Genomic DNA, 19,587 nt, shown 5'->3' on the forward strand with positions numbered 1-19,587 from the left:
TCCGATGCTTCCAGATTAGCCACATGCCAAGGAGGCTTAAGACCTGAATGTTCTTCTTGTCTTGTCTGCTTCGGTCCTGCCTGATGCACCATGCCTCTAAAATCTCTTCATGTCTCGGCTCGAAAGCGTCTCTGCCTGTTCTCACGCTCAACCATCTCCACACTTGCCTCGAGAATACACATCCCACCAGCAGGTGCTGGATTGTTTCATCATGCTGATCGCAGAACGGGCAGGTATCCTGGTGTAGTAATCCTAGCTTCGCTAGTCTGTCCGAAGTCCACACCCGTCCCTTCAGGGCAAGCCAAGCGAAAAAACAACACTGGAGTGGAGCTCTTGACTTCCACGTGAATGCGGCCGTGGGTGATACTTCCATTCCCATAAATCTTGCCTCATATGCAGACTTCGCCAAGAACTGACCATCCGTCGTCCAGTACCAGATAAAGGTGTCCTCTACGTTAATACGTAATTTCGGTAGCTCTGCCCTTCTTTATTCTTCTCGCTAGACTTGCTAGATGACATCTTAATTCAAACAGACCCTTGCATTTTCCGTCGCGGTCGCCGCAAATCCTAGGGTTACGAGATATATGCCTGACAACCTACATGGTAAAAGAGTTAGTACCGTCCTATACTTGACTGATGTCTTATTCATTGTACAAACAAAACTCTTGCTGTTATTCGTTGCTAGTTTCTTTATCCTAAAAATCTGCCCGAGATTCTTGACTTGAGTAATATTCATGGACATCTCATTTCCCCATATGCAAAACGGGTCGAACAGTGGGTCTAAACCTCTGATAGCAAGACCTACATGTGCAAGACTAAATTGTTAAGAATCTAAATATTAGAATGGTTTCTGCAATTGCACAATAATGTGCTATTAGCCAAAGGATCATGTATGTGCAAATCTCGATGGTAAACCTCAGTGTCTCCCATTATTTCCTTGCAACACATATAAGGCAAATATTGATAAGGTTAAGTGAGAGTTGGCATACTGTCGACCCAATGAAAACCAGGGTACCACGAGCCCACTGCCTACGGCCTAGGAAGCAACACCTGGAGAAGGCCTCAAGAGGCGGCCTAGCCATGGGTGCCACGAAGCAAGACACCTCGCGAGGACCCTTCTCGCAAGGCGAGACTCCACAGAAGACCAAGCGACAGGCGGCCCCGCGAGCCCCCCCCCCCCCCCCCCCAGCCCGCGCCCCCCCCCCCCCCCGCAAGGCCCTTCGCGCGGGGGAGCTGCGCGGCGCCGGTCGCGTGACCATGTGACCATCACGTGGGTGACGCGCCCGCACCAGATGACGACAGCGAAGATTGTGCCAGCGGGCGCGGCCAGGACAAGTTTCTTCTTTGGTGATAAGGGAGCAGCGGCGTCTGCCTGCCACCAAAGCAGGCTCCAAAGCTTACCACTTTGGTGCAAGAAGATTAGGACGGCCCGACGCGCTAGGGCAGGCGTCATTGCCGAGCCCACCCGCATGCCAGGATCGGGTCTTTAGCAGGCGAAGGCTACTTTTGTCAGGATAAGACTTAGCACCTGTGCCCCTTTGAACTGCCGTTGTGTGGCAACCCTTCCCGACCATATTTTCGGGGGATGATGACCAAGTCGACTATAAAAGAGGTAGTGCTGCCACCGTAGAAGGGGATCACACGATCGACCCATGAGAGCTTCACCTACCTTGTAGCTCCAAGAGCACTATCTACACAAGCAAACCCACCAAGCAGGAGTAGGGTTTTACACCACATGGTGTAACCAAACCTGGGTAACTTTCTGTGTCCTTGTCGTGCCTTGTGTCTCTCCATCGTGCCTCACTCGTTGTAGCCACGCCAAGATCGCCATCTAGTTGCTAGGTAGTGAAACAGGGCCACCGAGTTCGAACTAGGGTTTTGGAGGATTTCCCCTAGCACAAATCAATCCCCCGATATTTGGCGCGCCAGGTAGGGCCCCTCGGTTTCGCGCCTTCAAGCTCGACACCGACATGGCCGACGCGTGATGTGAGCGCGCCCTGCGCAGGGCTGGTCGGGTCCAGACGAAGCCCATCGTCAACGACAACCGCCGCCTCCGTGCCCGTGCGGCCACCAAGGGTGCGGTGGGGGACGAGCAAGCCTCTTCACTTCACCCGTCCGTGCCGCAGGCGCAACAACATTAGTAGCCTGCCCACACCGCCACCGTGTCCTCGCTTGCCTGCCGCGACCCGCCGGCTCCACAGGCTGTGTTGCTCATGGCACAGGTGCTGTTGCGCTACCGTCCCACCGAGGCTGGGTACGACTCTTGGCACGTACGCATTATCGAGCTCGTCAGCGCCGCCGAAGACGCCCCGGTGTCGGTGTCAAAACCGGCGGATCTCGGGTAGGGGGTCCCGAACTGTGGATCTTGGATCAATGGGGAAAAAGGGACGTTGAACACTGTGTTTACCCAGGTTCGGGCCCTCTCGAAGAGGTAAAATCCTATGTCCTGCTTGATTGTATTTGATGTATGATATGGTTACAGAGTCGATCTACCTCGAGATCAGGCGAGCTAAACCCTAGGTTAATGGGGTGATGGATGTTGCTCTAGCCTAAAGACTAAAATCTCTGGTTTATCTAGACACCAGTAGGGTTAGGGTTACATGCGATCGGTTACAAGGAAGGAAAGATCTCGTCTAATCTTGGCTTGGAGGGCACACCACGGCTCCGAAGATTCCTTATCCGGTCACACATCCACACTATAGCTTGACCCCTCAGTGGCCCATCAATCCGGCCTGTATACAGCAGGCCGGTAGCCCGAGGACCCCTTAATCCAGGACTCCCTCAGTAGCCCCCGAACTAGCCTCCGACGTCAGGGCTTGTGTCCGGCATCTGCACACTTCATAGTCTTCGGCTTGCGAGGTAAGTTCCTCATCATGTCCTGCGTGTGCTCAGAGTTTGAGTAGTCTTCGGAATTCGAAGCGTCCACTTTACTTAGCCTTGGAGGCCAAAGTGCTCGAGTGTGAACAGTGCCCACGCCTGACAACTTTTAGCGAAGGGTCACGGCCGATCATAACTTCGAACGACTGTCAGTTCTTGATGCGCGGCTCAAGGCCGCCCCTCCATTGGCACGTCTCATCAAGGCAGAGATCGTGCCTTATTTTTTAGGGGGTATGATCAATGATTTCGATTCCCCACCCACGCATAACGCTGCGAGTACATCGGGAAGTGGAGAAGCCCACGGCATGAAAAGGGGAACCCTAGGCTCCTTCATGGCCTATAAAGAGGGGAACAACTACAGTTAACATCTTACGCCTTCTTCCACCTTCCATTGTTGCCTTTGCAATCTCCAGAGCTCCAGCGCCCTTCCTTCCTGCTCCGCGGAAAATCCCGTCCAGCTCCTCCCTAGCCCCAGCCATGGCCGAATCCGGTGCAAACGGCAAGTGGGACGCCTCCATCGTCACCAACAACGACATCTTGGAGCTGAAGCGGGCCAGCTACTTATCGACCGACATCGCCCATTGCCCCCCCCCCCCCCCGAGGAGGGCTAGATCATCCCTACGCCCAAGCCGGGTGAGAGGGTAGTATTTCTTCCCCATTTTATCTGGGGGCTAGGATTTCCTATGCACCGCTTTGTGAGGGGGTTGATGTTCTTCTACGGGCTAGATTTCCATGATCTAGCCACCAACTCTCTCCTCCACATCTTGGCCTTCATCATCGTCTTTGAGGCCCTCCTACGAGTCTAACCGCACTTTGGCCTATGGCTAAAAGTGTTCAACATCGAGCACAAGGTGGTTAGCGGCGCCCAGGCAGACCGTGGTTGACCTATGATCAGCAAGCTGACCCGAGTCGGCCGGATGGCCGGTTTGTTGACACCGTCAAGGTGTGGAAAAAGGAGTGGTTATATATCACAGAACCAAGGGATGCGGCCTGGACGACCGCTCACGAGTTCAGATCCGTCCCCCTAGTGAGATTGACCTCATGCACGAAAGGTCCGAACTAGGGATCCGCCGCTGAGGTGAAGATGCTTGAGAAGCACATCGCTAGCGTGATGGAGACTGGCACCAAATTGACTAATGGGGTCCAAATAATGCTCAAGCGTTGGATCCTTCCCAGTCAGTTGTAACACCCCATATGTAACTTTTCCCAATTTGGCATTATATCCATGTTGATCTCCATCCAATTCCATTTGGGGTTCCATCTTTTGGTCTCCTTTTATTTTTGTTATGTTGTTTCTACTCATTTCATTGCCATGCTTATCTTGATCATATTGCATTTGTGCCTATTGTCATTTGCATTCCATCCCCATCATGTGCATTGTGTGTTTGTATTCATGCATCATGTTGCATGCTCCATGTGTGGTTCTTGCAGCATCACCCCCTCCTTCCTTCCTTTTCTTCCATTTCTACGAGTGCCATTTTCCCCTTCTCCTTTAATGTTCATTTTCTCCCAAATAGTCAAACTTATTGTCCTAAACCCCTCTGCCAATTTCATCTCTTTTGGAAATGTTTTGGTTAGGTTTTAAAATGGCTCAAGTTTGAATTTAATTCAAACTTGAATTATTTTTCAACCTCTAAAATCCCCCAAATCATTTTATTGAAATAGGGCATAATTCCAGGGTCCTGAGGATATTTTCATATCTCTCACCACCCCCTCCAATCCCTCCGTACTTTTTGCCCTTTTATTGCTGTTTGAAGAAATAGAAAAGAGGCAGAAGCAGTACCAGCAGCAGCAGTCCAGCACCACCAGAGCTCAGCCAGCCCAGCTGGGCCTCCCTACCTCCTGCGCCGGCCCAACCTCCCCTGGGCCATCTGCGCATAAGGCCCAGCAGCAGCCACTACCAGAAGCCCATCCTAACCCTAGCACTCCCGTTCGGCACTCACCCTCTCCCCCTCGATCCCATCCTTCCTCCGCCGCCACACACACGCCCGCACGCATCGAGCCGAGGGAGAGGAGCTCCTTCGCCCGATCCATGGCCTCTCCCTTCCTCCCCTCATCGCTTCTCTCCAGCGCCGCCGCCCTCGACCCGCCTTGCCGTCGCCTTGGCCTGGAGCCCGCGCCTGCAGCTCCTTCGGACCGCACGGCCGCCGGCCATGGAGGCCACCGTGCTGGCCCTAAAGCGCGTCGCCCTGCGCCCACGTCCCCGCTGCCAACTCTCCTCGCCGAAGGAGCACTGGGAGGAGTGGAGCACCGCCGTCATCGCCTCGTTCCCTGCTTCCCCGGGGTCTTCATCGCGAGGTCCATTTAGTCCGGCGCCTCCCCAAGCCCAGCAACCGTCCCGGTCACCTCCGGCCGCCAGGATCCTCCAGCAAGCCGCCGTTGCCTCTGCTTCACGGAACCACGCCGCGGCGCCCCAGTCACCTGCGACCTCGGGTCGTCTCTGCTTCGTCCTCGCCTCACGTCATGCCTCTGCTCGCGTACGTGTTCACCGTGCCACCGTCGCAGCGCCTCCCCAAGTTCTGCCCCTGCCTCGTTCGGCTACCACGACCACACCTCCTCGTTGCTGCTCTGCTCGACGCGCCCTTCTTCCTTGCCTTTCCCTGCGCCGGAGCAAGCCGCAACCATCGAACCAGGAAACGCCAAGGACATCTTCGGGGTTTTCGCCAAGTCCCGTTCCGTTGAACGTACACGCAACACCGACGTCCACGAGTACCTCCTGCTAGCCATCCACACCGACCACATCAAGCCGGCAAGTTCGAAGACCTCAATGTACCCGTGAACGTCAAGTACCTCTGCCGAAGACACGTGTACGACTACTACATAAACGAGCACCACGACGTCTCTCGAAGAGTTCAGATTCGTCAAGTTCATCTACGTGCATGTACGACTACACATCCGGAGGCGTCGAGTACCTCTATGAAAGACCCGAACGTCTACGAACCGTGTGCGACGACCATTGCCGAAGACCATCGAGTGAATGTCTACCCACGCCGTGTTTTTTTGACCAAGTTCGATGACGACCTGCGAAGAACTCGGATTCACCAAGTACCACTACCATTGCCGAGGATCGATAGTACCACTACTTCTACTACCATCGCGGGAACGACTACTTCCTCTACTTCCCTCGACGAACTCGAACCGTCCCATTTGCTTTAAAGGTATACCGTCGAGAACGACCGCCCGTGGACGAATGCATGTGTGGTGTATGAGATGCCTGTGTTTGCTCCGTGTCGGAGTTGTTCGTTGCACGAAGCCCCTCTTTTGCCTTGCCACCGTCATGTGGGACACCCGGTATCCGGGAGCACCCCACCATCCTTGCATGACACACTTTCGTCACTTTTCCTTTTGCACCGGTATCCCCGTGAGCTACCGGATCAGCGGAATGTTGCCGTGGCATCATTTCCGTTTCGCCGCCGTGGCACCATTCCCGTTATCGTTGTCGTGGCACCCCTTTCGTTTCCGCCATGATGACAAATGCTTCATAACATGCTCTTATCAACATTTTCATAAACTTTCATAAAACTTGCACATGTCATCCGCATCATGATAATAACATTTAAAATGTTTAAAATTGTTGTTTGTCTTAAATTGCTAAATGCATATGGGGTTTTACCGGAATTGTTGTTTGGCGTTCCGGCCTCATTTAAACTTGCCTAAATAGATAATTTCTTTATGCTTCTCCTCTTGCCATGTTTAACAACATTTAATATTGTTGAGTACCTAAATGAGAGAGAACTAAATAATTGATGTGGTGTTCCGTCAACATGCAACCCGTTGCATTTTGAGCTCCACTTAATTTGTAGTTTTGGTTGTTGCACTTTGCCATGCCATACCTTATTAAACCGGACATGCATCATACTGATACATCTCCAACGTATCTATAATTTCTGATTGCTCCATGCTATATTATCTACTGTTTTGGACATTATTGGGCTTTATTATCCACTTTTATATTATTTTTGGGACTAACCTATTAACTGGAGGCCCAGCCCAGAATTGTTGTTTTTTGCCTGTTTTACGGTTTCAAAGAAAAGGAATATCAAAGGGAGTCCAAACGGAATGAAACCTTCGAGAACGTGATTTTCTCAATGAACAAGACTCAGGAGACTTGGACCCTACGTCAAGACACAAAAGAGGAGGCCACGAGGTAGGGGGCGCGCCTACCCTCCCCCCAGGCGCGCCCTCCATCCTCGTGGGCCCCCTGTTGCTCCATCGACGTACTCCTTCCTCCTATATATACCTACATACCCCCAAACGATCAGATACGGAGCTAAAACCTAATTCCACCGCCGCAACTTTCTGTATCCATGAGATCCTATCTTGGGGCCTGTTCCGGAGCTTCGCCGGAGAGGGCATCAATCACAGAGGGCTTCTACATCAACACCATAGCCCCTCCGATGAAGTGTGAGTAGTTTACTTCAGACCTACGGATCCATAGTTATTAACTAGATGGCTTTTCTCTCTTTTTGGATCTCAATACAATGTTCTCCCCCTCTCTTGTGGAGAACTATTCGATGTAATCTTCTTTTTGCGGTGTGTTTGTTGAGATCGATGAATTGTGGGTTTATGATCAAGTCTATCTATGAACAATATTTGAATCTTCTCTGAATTCTTTTATGTATGATTGGTTATCTTTGCAAGTCTCTTCGAATTATCATTTTGGTTTGGCCTACTAGATTGATATTTCTTGCAATGGGAGAAGTGCTTAGCTTTGGGTTCAATCTTGCGGTGTCCTTTCCCAGTGACAGTAGGGGCAGCAAGGCACGTATTGTATTGTTGCCATCGAGGATAAAAAGATGGGGTTTTCATCATATTGCATGAGTTTATCCCTCTACATCATGTCATCTTGCTTAAGGTGTTACTCTGTTTTTAACTTAATACTCTAGATGCATGCTGGATAGCGGTCGATGAGTGGAGTAATAGTAGTAGATGCAGGCAGGAGTCGGTCTACTTGTCTCGGACGTGATGCCTATATACATGATCATACCTAGATATTCTCATAACTATGCTCAATTCTGTCAATTGCTAAACAGTAATTTGTTCACCCACCGTAGAATACTTATGCTCTCGAGAGAAGCCACTAGTGAAACCTATGGCCCCCGGGTCTATCTTCATCATATTAATCCCCTACTACTTAGTTATTTCCTTTGCTCTTTACTTTGACTTTATTTTACTTTGCATCTTTATCACAAAAATACCAAAAATATTATCTTATCATATCTATCAGATCTCACTCTCGTAAGTGGTCGTGTAGGGATTGACAATCCCTATTCACGTTGGTTGCGAGGATTTATTTGTTTTGTGCAGGTACGAGGGACTTGCGCGTAGCCTCCTACTGGATTGATACCTTGGTTCTCAAAAACTGAGGGGAAATACTTACGCTACTTTGCTGCATCATCCCTTCCTCTTTGGGGAAACCAACACAGTGCTCAAGAGGTAGAACATACTTGGTTGTGCATTAGGCCATGTTTATGTGATGGTTGTTTACTATGTTGTTTGCTTCTTTCCGGGTTGCTTCTCTCGTTGGCTTCGGTTTCGTTCCGGAGTTGTGAGGATTCGTTCGACTACGTCCGTTTGTCTTCTTCATGGACTCGTTCTTCTTCCTTGCGGGATTTCAGGCAAGATGACCATACCCTCGAAATCACTTCTATCTTTGCTTGCTAGTTGCTCGCTCTATTGCTATGCCGCGATACCTACCACTTGCTTTATCATGCCTCCCATATTGCCATGTCAAGCCTCTAACCCACCTTTCCTAGCAAACCGTTGTTTGGCTATGTTACCGCTTTGCTCAGCCCCTCTTATAGCGTTGCTAGTTGCAGGCGAAGATGAAGTTTGTTCCATGTTGGAACATGGATATTGTTGGGATATCTTTATTATATCTTGTTTACTTTAATGCATCTATATACTTGGTAAAGGGTGGAAGGCTCAGCCTTATGCCTGGTGTTTTGTTCCACTCTTCCCGCCCTAGTTTCCGTCATACCGGTGTTATGTTCCTTGATTTTGCGTTCCTTACGCAGTTGGGTGTTATGGGAACCCCTTGACAGTTCGCTTTGAATAAAACTCCTCCAGCAAGGCCCAACCTTGGTTTTACATTTGCCTAACAACCTGTCACCTTCCCTTGGGTTCTGCAGACTCAAGGGTCATCTTTATTTTAACCCCCCCGGGCCAGTGCTTGTCTAAGTGTTGGTCCGAACCAGAGCCACTTGCGGCGCCACCTCGGGGAAACTTGAGGGCTGGTTTTAGCTGTACGTAGTGTTCATCCGGTCTTGCCCTGAGAACGAGATATGTGCAGCTCCTATCAGGATGTCGGCGCATCGGGCGGTCTTGCTGGTCTTGTTTTACCATTGTCGAAATGTCTTGTAACCGGGATTCCGAGACTGATCGGGTCTTCCTGGGAGAAGGAATATCCTTCGTTGACCGTGAGAGCTTGTGATGGGCTAAATTGGGACACCCCTATAGGGTTTTGAACTTTCGAAAGCCGTGCCCGTGGTTATGGGCAGATGGGAATTTGTTAATATCCGGTTGAACAAAACTTGACACTTAACTTAACTAAAATGAATCAACCGCGTGTGTAGCCGTGATGGTCTCTTTTCGGCGGAGTCCGGGAACAGAACACGGTCTCGTGTTATGCTTGAACGTAAGTAGTTTCAGGATCACTTCTTGATCATTATTAGCTTCTCGACCGTGCTTTGCTTCTCTTCTCGCTCTCTTTTGCCTAAGTTAGCCACCATATATGCTAGTGCTTGCCGCAGTTCCACCTCACTACCGCCTTTCCTACCTTTAAGCTTAAATAGTCTTGATCGCGAGGGTGTGAGATTGCTTAGTCCTTGTGGCTCACAGATACTTCCAAACAGTTGCAGGTGCCGATGATACCAGTGCAGGTGACGCAACCAAGCTCAAGTGGGAGCTTGATGAAGATATTTATCGTTGTTTTGTTTCGTTTCCTGTTGATCAGTAGTGGAGCCCAGTTGGGACGATCGGGGATCTAGCATTTGGGTTTTCTTGTTTTATTTTGGTTTCGTAGTCGGACCTTGATTGTATTCTGGATGCTATATGTTTAACTTGTATTTGTGTGAAGTGGCGATTGTAAGCCAACTCTTTATCCCTTTCTTATTCAGTACATGGGATTGTGTGAAGATTACCCCTCTTGCGACAAACCTACCATGCGGCTATGCCTCTAAGTCATGCCCCGACACGTGGGAGATATATCCGCATCGTGGGTGTTACAAGTTGGTAATCAGAGCCTTCCCCGACTTAGGAGCCCCCTGCTTGATCGAATCACTGACGCTATTGAGTCTAGAACAAAATGTTTTGAGTCTTAGGATTATATATATCGGAGAGTAGGATTCTTTTTACTCCCCAGTCCCTTTGTCGCTCTGGTGAGGCCTCCTGACGTAGAGTTTTGACTCTTCTCTCCTCAAATTTCACGAAAAAATAGGATCACGCGGGTATCTTGGAATCGTTCCGATGGTTTTGTGACGAGAACTTTGTTCTTGGTGCCTCCTGACATTTAGGGGTTGTGGCAGTGTCCCGGGGAGTTGAGCTCCGAGGTGTTGTCGTCACAATTTTATCGTTGCAGTTCTGGAATACCTGAGTTTGCCGACATTGAAAATCTCTTTTATGCAGTTGTTGGTGAGATAACCTCGACGCCACCCAGTACTGGGGCGGGAGTTCGGGAGTATTGCCATAACTCGTATAACGGATGCTTTTCGAAGGTTGAGGTAAATGATTTCCGAAGTTTTCTTGGTTATGTGTTGAAGGATGGATACAGCTGGATGTAGGATTTGCTAGTTTTGGGTGAGATATTATGCTTCCCCTGTATCCCCAACACCTGATTGCATAACCAGAAAGTTTCGGGAGTTTTATAGGTGGTAATTTAAGTAGCTCCTAGAATAATCTTTCCAACAGACACATGATAAGATATGGGATCTATCATATGTTTGTTTCCGGCTTATTTTGCAAGCCAAACCTTTGTTTTGTTTTGAGTTGTGGTATTCGAGTTGCTTCGATGTCAAGTGTTGATTCCATACCTTTCCGAAACGGTGTTCTCACATTTCTATGTGAATACTAATCCTTCATGATAATCGAGATTGTCATGTCGATCCTTTTCAACCGGTGCAATCTCTCTTTTCAAGCAATCTCTTCAACGATGTTTCTTTTGAGTGGGCCCTAACCCACAGGTCTTTTCCCAGGATCTTACCTGACTCTTCAAATTTTCTTGGAGCTTCTCAAATTCATTTCAAAGTTTGACGCAAGAATGAATTATCATCAGTCATATGTCTTTCTCCAAGATCTTTCAAATTCTTTTCAGCATTGGTTCAACTTTTCTATTCTTTATTATTCCGGAGTGTCTCAATAGTTCATGGTGGTGTTTCTCATCGTCATTCTCGGATTTGAAGACCAAAGGAGAGTTTCTCTGCAATCATATCCATTCTTCCAAAGATTCATGGTTCTAGCTTAAGGCCATCCTCTCATAAATTGTTTTCAATTGTGAAAATTCTTTTCACCCATCAGGAACAATTCAGGAGTCTTTTCAGTTTGATTCTCCGGAGCTCATCATCTCAGAATTACTCGTTCCAGCTTTTAGCTCTCGTTCTCCAAATCTTACCGGTGCATCGCTCAAGTATTCTCTAATCAGCTCGTGATCTCTTCGTTCTCATGTATATGAATCCTAGCAAGTATCTTCATTCGTTTTCCAATTCTTCCTGGTGAATTGTGCCTGTGCTACGTTCATTTTCAATTCTTACGGTGGTTCATTCATGAGTTTTATTCCTTGGTTATCATATAAATTCATTCGTTCTTTCAAATCCTGACGGTGGTTCGTTGAAGACTTTCTCAAGTTTACGCTATATCTATCTTAATCATTTCTACAAGAATAAGTAGTATGCCAAATCCGTTGCTTGTCATCAATTTAAATTGGTGAAGGATAAGCATAATGTAATTCTTATTCTTGTTTCATCGAGTAAATTCAATTCCTTATTCCGAAGGCTCATCAAGTTCTCGGTTTTAAATTGTTTCATCCTTTCTTTCCCGGAGTTCCAAGCTCTCGCAATTATATCACCACAGAGATCGATCTAAATCATTATAAGGCTTCACCTTGTGTTGTCAACTTCTCTTTCTTTTTATCATCATTTTGTTTACTGGAGTTCTTCATGGAGGCTCTACATGGTGGTTCATCAAGGATTCCTTTCATTCTTCAGTTGTTCGTCAAGATTTCCCTCGAAGTTTTGATCTGCCAAGTTATACTCTAAAATAAACATGGTGTTCAACACATGTCTTGTTATCAGGAGTTCAAGCTCTCTTCATCTTGCATTCCGAAGTGCAATTCTTTCTATCTTGTCTCTTGCGGTGGTGTTATGTCATTCTTGACAATTTCTTTCGTGTTTCATGATTCGCAAGTTGTCAAGAATGAGATAGTTAAACCCATCAATTTCTTCGAGCATGACATCTGCCGTGACAATTGAAGGAATAGTCCCGAGTCGCTGCAGGCTCACGACCCGGCACTTGGGGGCTACATTATTCAACTGAAGATTATATCAAATATGCAAGTCTCATGTCGCTGCAAGCATGCACCATGACACTTGGGGGCTAATGCAAAGTCATTTTTTGCTCACCTTATTGAAGACCCGACTCATCACATTGTAATGAGCCGGCCCTTAGTGTTAGGACTTAGTCGCGAGGCCAACGCATCTATGTGGTAGCTTGAGAGGGGTTGAGCGGGACGAGAGACACGAGGTTTTACCCAGGTTCGGCCCCTCACGGTGGAGGTAAAAGCCTACATCCTGCTTCATTGATATTGATGATCATGATCACGGTTACAAGAGTGCTCTATCTCGAGAGCTATTGTCTAAACCTAACTTGTCCAACCTGTGGAACTTGTGAATCTTCTCCCTCTTGGGGTGCCCTGCCCCTCCTTATATATGTTGAAGGGGCGGTTTACATGACTAGTCCTATTAGGACTAGGATTACTCTATTACAAGTGGAGTCCTAGTCTTGCCTCCTTTGTAAGGGAATATTCCTTATGCTTTTCTCATAAACCGGCCCACCATTAAACATGAACCGGCCTTCTGGGCCATGGGCCTCGTCATCCATCTGGCCCGCCCGACGGGTTACTAATGAACCGCCAAGACCGGGCGGGTAGCCCGTGAACCGCCAAGTTCCGGGCGGGTTACCAGTGAGTCATCCAGTCCGGCCGGTTTATACTTCCGGCCGGTTTACGCCATGGGGTATATCCCCGACAGTGCTGTTGCAATATTCTCTAATCATCTCGATTTGTGAGGATCATGTTCTTTCATGCTTATCCATTTAACCGGAGTGTTGTGTCCTCTGCTCAAGTTCTTTTCAACATATCAAGTCTTGCATCTCTTTTCAACCGGAGTGCTGTCCAAATTTGTCTTCCTCGTTCCTCTTTTCTAATGGAGCGTTTTCAACTTTGTTCATCTTCATTGTATTCTTTCTTTCAAGTTGTTCAACCTCTCAAGGTTCTTTGGTTTCACTCATTTGTCAAAGAAGCAACTTAGTTGTACCTCTTCTCTTCCTTTTTCATTTCTCTCCGGTGCCATCCTAGATCTCGGGACGAGATCCTCTTATAGTGGTGGAGTGTTGTAACACCCCATATGTAACTTTTCCCAATTTGGCATTATATCCATGTTGATCTCCATCCAATTCCATTTGGGGTTCCATCTTTTGGTCTCTTTTTGTTTTTGTTATGTTGTTTCTACTCATTTAATTGCCATGCTTATCTTGATCATATTGCATTTGTGCATATTGTCATTTGCATTGCATCCCCATCATGTGCATTGTGTGTTTGTATTCATGCATCATGTTGCATGCTCCATGTGTGGTTCTTGCACCATCACCCCCTCCTTCCTTCCTTTTCTTCCATTTCTATGAGTGCCATTTTCCCTTCTCCTTTAATGTTCATTTTCTCCCAAATAGTCAAACTTATTGTCCTAAACCCCTCCGCCAAATTTCACCTCTTTTGGAAATGTTTTGGTTAGGTTTTAAAATGGCTTAAGTTTGAATTTAATTCAAACTTGAATTATTTTTCAACCTCTAAAACCCCCCAAATCATTTTATTGAAATAGGGCATAATTCTAGGGTCCTGAGGATATTTTCATATCTCTCACCACCCCCTCCAATCCCTCCGTACTTTTTGCCCTTTTATTTCTGTTTGAAGAAATAGAAAAGAGGCAGAAACAGTACCAGCAACAGCAATCCAGCGCAGCCCAGTCCAGCACCACCAGAGCTCAGCCAGCCCAGCTGGGCCTCCCTACCTCCTGCGCCAGCCCAACCTCCCCTGGGCCATCTGCGCCTAAGGCCCAGCAGAAGCCACTACCAGAAGCCCATCCTAACCCTAGCACTCCCGTTCGGCACTCACCCTCTCCCCCTCGATCCCATCCTTCCTCCGCCGCCACACACACGCCCGCACGCATCGAGCCGAGGGAGAGGAGCTCCTTCGCCCGATCCATGGCCTCTCCCTTCCTCCCCTCATCGCTTCTCTCCAGCGCCGCCGCCCTCGACCCGCCTCACCGCCGCCTTGGCCTCGAGCCCGCGCCTGGAGCTCCTTCAGACCGCACGGCCGCCGGCCATGGAGGCCACCGTGCCGGCCCTAAAGCGCGTCGCTCTGCGCCCACGTCCCCGCTGCCAACTCTCCTCACCGAAGGTGCACTGGGAGGAGTGGAGCACCGCCATCGTCGCCTCGTTCCCTGCTTCCCCGGGGTCTTCATCGCGAGGTCTAGCAAGTCCGGCGCCTCCCCAAGCCCAGCGACCGTCCCGGTTACCTCCGGCCGCCAGGATCCTCCAGCAAGCCGCCGTTGCCTCTGCTTCACGGAACCATGCTGCGGCGCCCCAGTCACCTGCGAGCTCGGGTCGTCTCTGCTTCGTCCTCGCCTCACGTCATGCCTCTGCTCGCGTACGTGTTCACCGCGCCGCCATCGCATCGCCTCCCCAAGTTCTGCCCCTGCCTCGTTCGGCTACCACGACCACACCTCCTCGCTGCTGCTCTACTCGACGCGCCCTTCTTCCTTGCCTTTCCCCGCGCCGGAGCAAGCCGCAACCATCGAACCAGGAAACGCCAAGGACATCTTCGGGGTTTTCGTCAAGTCCCATTCCGTTGAACGTACACGCAACACCGACGTCCACGAGTACCTCCTGCTAGCCGTCCACATCGACCACATCAAGCCGGCAAGTCCGAAGACCCCAATATACCCGTGGACGTCAAGTACCTCTGCCGAAGACTCCCGCCGAAGACACGTGTACGACTACTACATGAACGAGCACCACGACGACCCTCGAAGAGTTCGGATTCGTCAAGTTCATCAACGTGCGTGTACGACTACACATCCGGGAGGCGTCGAGTACCTCTACGGAAGACCTGAACGTCTATGAACCGTGTGCGACGACCGTTGCCAAAGACCGTCGAGTGAACGTCTACCCACGCCGTGTTTTTTTGACCAAGTTCGATGACGACCTGCGAAGAACTCAGATTCACCAAGTACCACTACCATCGCCGAGGATCGATAGTACCACTACCGTCGAGGACCGATAGTACCACTACTTATACTACCATCGCGGGAACGACTACTTCCTCTACTTCCCTCGACGAACTCAAACCGTCCCGTTTGCATGCTTTAAAGGTATACCGCCGAGAACGACCACCCGTCAACGAATGCATGTGTGGTGTATGAGATGCCCGTGTTTGCTCCGTGTCGGAGTTGTTCGTTGCACGAAGCCCCTCTTTTGCCTTGCCACCGTCATGTGGGACACCTGGTATCCGGGAGCACCCCACCATCCTTGCATGACACGCTTCCGTCACTTTTCCTTTTGCACCGGTATCCCCGTGAGCTACCAGATCAGCGGAATGTTGCCGTGGCATCATTTCTGTTTCGCCGCCGTGGTACCATTCCCGTTATCGTTGCCGTGGCACCCCTTTCGTTTCTGTCACGATGACAAATGCTTCATAACATGCTCTTATCAACATTTTCATAAACTTGCATAAAACTTGCACATGTCATCCGCATCATGATAATAACATTTGAAATGTTTAAAATTGTTGTTTGCCTTAAATTGCTAAATGCATATGGGGTTTTACCGGAATTGTTGTTTGGCGTTCCGGCCTCATTTAAACTTGCCTAAAATAGATAATTTCTTTATGCTTCTCCTCTTGCCATGTTTAACAACATTTAATATTGTTGAGTACCTAAATGAGAGTGAACTAAATAATTGATGTGGTGTTCCATCAACATGCAACCCGTTGCATTTTGAGCTCCACTTAATTTGTAGTTTTGGTTGTTGCACTTTGTCATGCCATACCTCATTAAACCGGACATGCATCGTACTTGGTTGTGCATCATGACATGTTTATGTGATGGTTGTTTACTATGTTGTTTGCTTCTTTCCGGGTTGCTTCTCTCGTTAGCTTCGGTTTCGTTCCGGAGTTGTGAGGATTCGTTCGACTACGTCCGTTTGTCTTCTTCATGGACTCGTTCTTCTTCCTTGCGGGATTTCAGGCAAGATGACCATACCCTCGAAATCACTTCTATGTTTGCTTGCTAGTTGCTCGCTCTATTGCTATGCCGCAATACCTACCACTTGCTTTATCATGCCTTCCATATTGCCATGTCAAGCCTCTAACCCACCTTTCCTAGCAAACCGTTGTTTGGCTATGTTACCGCTTTGCTCAGCCCCTCTTATAGCGTTGCTAGTTGCAGGTGAATATGAAGTTTGTTCCATGTTGGAACATGGATATTGTTGGGATATCATTATTATATCTGGTTTAATTAATGCATCTATATACTTGGTAAAGGGTGGAAGGCTCGGCCTTATGCCTGGTGTTTTGTTCCACTCTTGCCGCCCTAGTTTCCGTCATACCGGTGTTATGTTCCTTGATTTTGCGTTCCTTACGCGGTTGGGTGTTATGGGAACCCCTTGACAGTTCGCTTTGAATAAAACTCCCCCAGCAAGGCCCAGCCTTGGTTTTACATTTGCCTAACAACGTATAACCTTCCCTTGGGTTCTGCAGACTCAAGGGTCATCTTTATTTTAACCCCCCCGGGCCAGTGCTTGTCTAAGTGTTGGTCCAAACCAGAGCCACTTGCGGCGCCACCTCGGGGAAACTTGAGGGATGGTTTTAGCTGTACGTAGTGTTCATCCGGTGTTGCCCTGAGAACAAGATATGTGCAGCTCCTATCAGGATGTCGGCGCATCTGGTGGTCTTGCTGGTCTTGTTTTACCATTATCGAAATGTCTTGTAACCGGGATTCCGAGACTGATCGGGTCTTCCTGGGAGAAGGAATATCCTTCGTTGACCGTGAGAGCTTGTGATGGGCTAAGTTGGGACACCCCTGCAGGGTTTTGAACTTTCAAAAGCCGTGACCGCGGTTATGGGCAGATGGGAATTTGTTAATATCCGGTTGTAGAAAACTTGACACTTAACTTAACTAAAATGAATCAACCGCGTGTGTAGCCATGATGGTCTCTTTTCGGCGAAGTCCGGGAAGATAACACGGTCTCGTGTTATGCTTGAACATAAGTAGTTTCAGGATCACTTCTTGATCATTATTAGCTTCTCGACCGTGCTTTTCTTCTCTTCTCGCTCTCTTTTGCCTTAGTTAGCCACCCTATATGCTAGTGCTTGCTGCAGCTCGACCTCACTACCCCCTTTCCTACCTTTAAGCTTAAATAGTCTTGATCGCGAGGGTGTGAGATTGCTGAGTCCTTGTGGCTCACAGATACTTCCAAACAGTTGCAGGTGCCGATGATACCAGTGCAGGTGATGCAACCAAGCTCAAGTGGGAGCTTGATGAAGATATTGATCGTTGTTTTGTTTCGTTTCCTGTTGATCAGTAGTGGAGCCCAGTTGGGACGACCGGGGATCTAGCATTTGGGGTTTTCTTCTTTTATTTTGGTTCCGTAGTCGGACCTTGATTGTATTCTGGATGATGTATGTTTAACTTGTATTTGTGTGAAGTGGCGATTGTAAGCCAACTCTTTATCCCTTTCTTATTTAGTACATGGGATTGTGTGAAGATTACCCCTCTTGCGACAAACCTACCATGCGGCTATGCCTCTAAGTCGTGCCCCGACACATGGGAGATATATCTGCATCGTGGGTGTTACATCAGTAAAGGGCCAGCCCCACGTGGGCTTACAAGCCTGATGATCCCGCCACCATGCAGTTCCTCTATGGGACAACCCATGACAAAGTGTGGGGTCAACTATTCAAGTCCCAGGAGGACTGGCCAGCCGAGAATGAAGACGCCAGCCTCGACGCCGCAACCCAGCCGAAGGAGGTAATTAATCCCTTCCCCGGTCCATATTTGAGAGGACATACCGCACAAAACCTGATCTCAACATCCGTTTGTGGCCTTTACAGGGCTGGCTCAAGAAGTCCAAGAAGATCAGTAGCCCGACTCCTCCACCCGAAGGGCCTCGATCGGCTCAACTGGAGGGGTTGGTTGTCTTGGCGCCTTACAAGGCGCCAGAAAAGAAGGGGAAGAAGAAGAAGGAGTTACCGGAGGCTAGAGAGGGCCTCCGCCGAAGAGGTCGTCTAGACACCAAGTCCGGAGACACTGCCGCCCCGTCTGCCCAAGACGGGAACGAAGAGGAGGACGAGGAGGAGAGCGCCTCCTCCCACTCCAAGAAGAGGGCGTCGTCGGGGGACGTCGAGGAGGAACAACCTCCTCGGGCCCAAAAGAGGCAGTGCAGGCCCAAGCTGAACCTGTGACAGTTCGGACTCTGAAGAGGAGTCTGTGGCATCCGAGAAAGTTCCGGAGAGGGAACCCAGGGTCAAGCTCCCTGCTGCCAGGTACGTATTTTGGTATTTGTAGTTGCTTTATTTTCAATAGTCCCTTACTCATGGAAGCTGATTGTATGACGTTTCAGCCCACCGCGTGGCCACCCCGCGGAGTAGACCTCGGAGGGGAAGTCTCTGCCGCCGAATTGGCGAACAGCGGATCCGCGTCGCGCTCCACACCTCCCTTGATCCCCGAAGAGGTCGGGGAAGTGTTGTCCTGGAAGACCCCTCCCCGTCCGAACACGGGGGAGGAGGGCGACGCCACCATGGCCGAGGCTGGCGCCTCGATCACCGAAGACCAGGAGGGTGCGTCCCCCCTGGCTAGTGCGGGAGGGGAATCCGGGTCGTCCGGGCCCTCCCAGCCGACCACACCTGATCGCCCAAGGCCTTCACAGGTGCCGGTTCCGCCCTCCGATGGGGAGGGGGTTGAGGTCCTGCCACCCGCGCCGGACACCAACAACCGGGCGGTGACGGGTTGCCCGGGCGCGCTGGAGGAGCTGGTGAACAAGTCCGTCATGGTTGATGAGCATCGTGCCCTCATGGGTGCGGTTCTACGGGGTGTTCAGTCCGTCCAAACCAGACTGAACGACGCCGTCCAAGGCCTTCTAACAGGCTTTGAGGTTAGTCTAGTAATGTATTTTTCCCAAAGAACGGTCTTTACCCTTTTTAGTCAAAGTATGAGCAGGTCATATATATATAATAGCCCCTGAGACTCTACGAGGATTGCAAAAACCTTATAGAGGGTCAAGTATCCGTAAGCCAGTAGTTAGACTTATAAGAATTGACTTGATGTCGCATGCCTCATCCCTGGCCGCAGCTGCTAACGTCGCTGCCCTGGAGGAGATGGATTGGAAGCTCTAACTCTCCGATCAAGAGCTTGACCTCATCAACAAATGGCTTGACGAGGCACAAGG

Source organism: Triticum urartu, chromosome 1 (assembly GCF_003073215.2).
Source record: "Triticum urartu cultivar G1812 chromosome 1, Tu2.1, whole genome shotgun sequence".
NCBI classification, from domain to species: domain Eukaryota; kingdom Viridiplantae; phylum Streptophyta; class Magnoliopsida; order Poales; family Poaceae; genus Triticum; species Triticum urartu.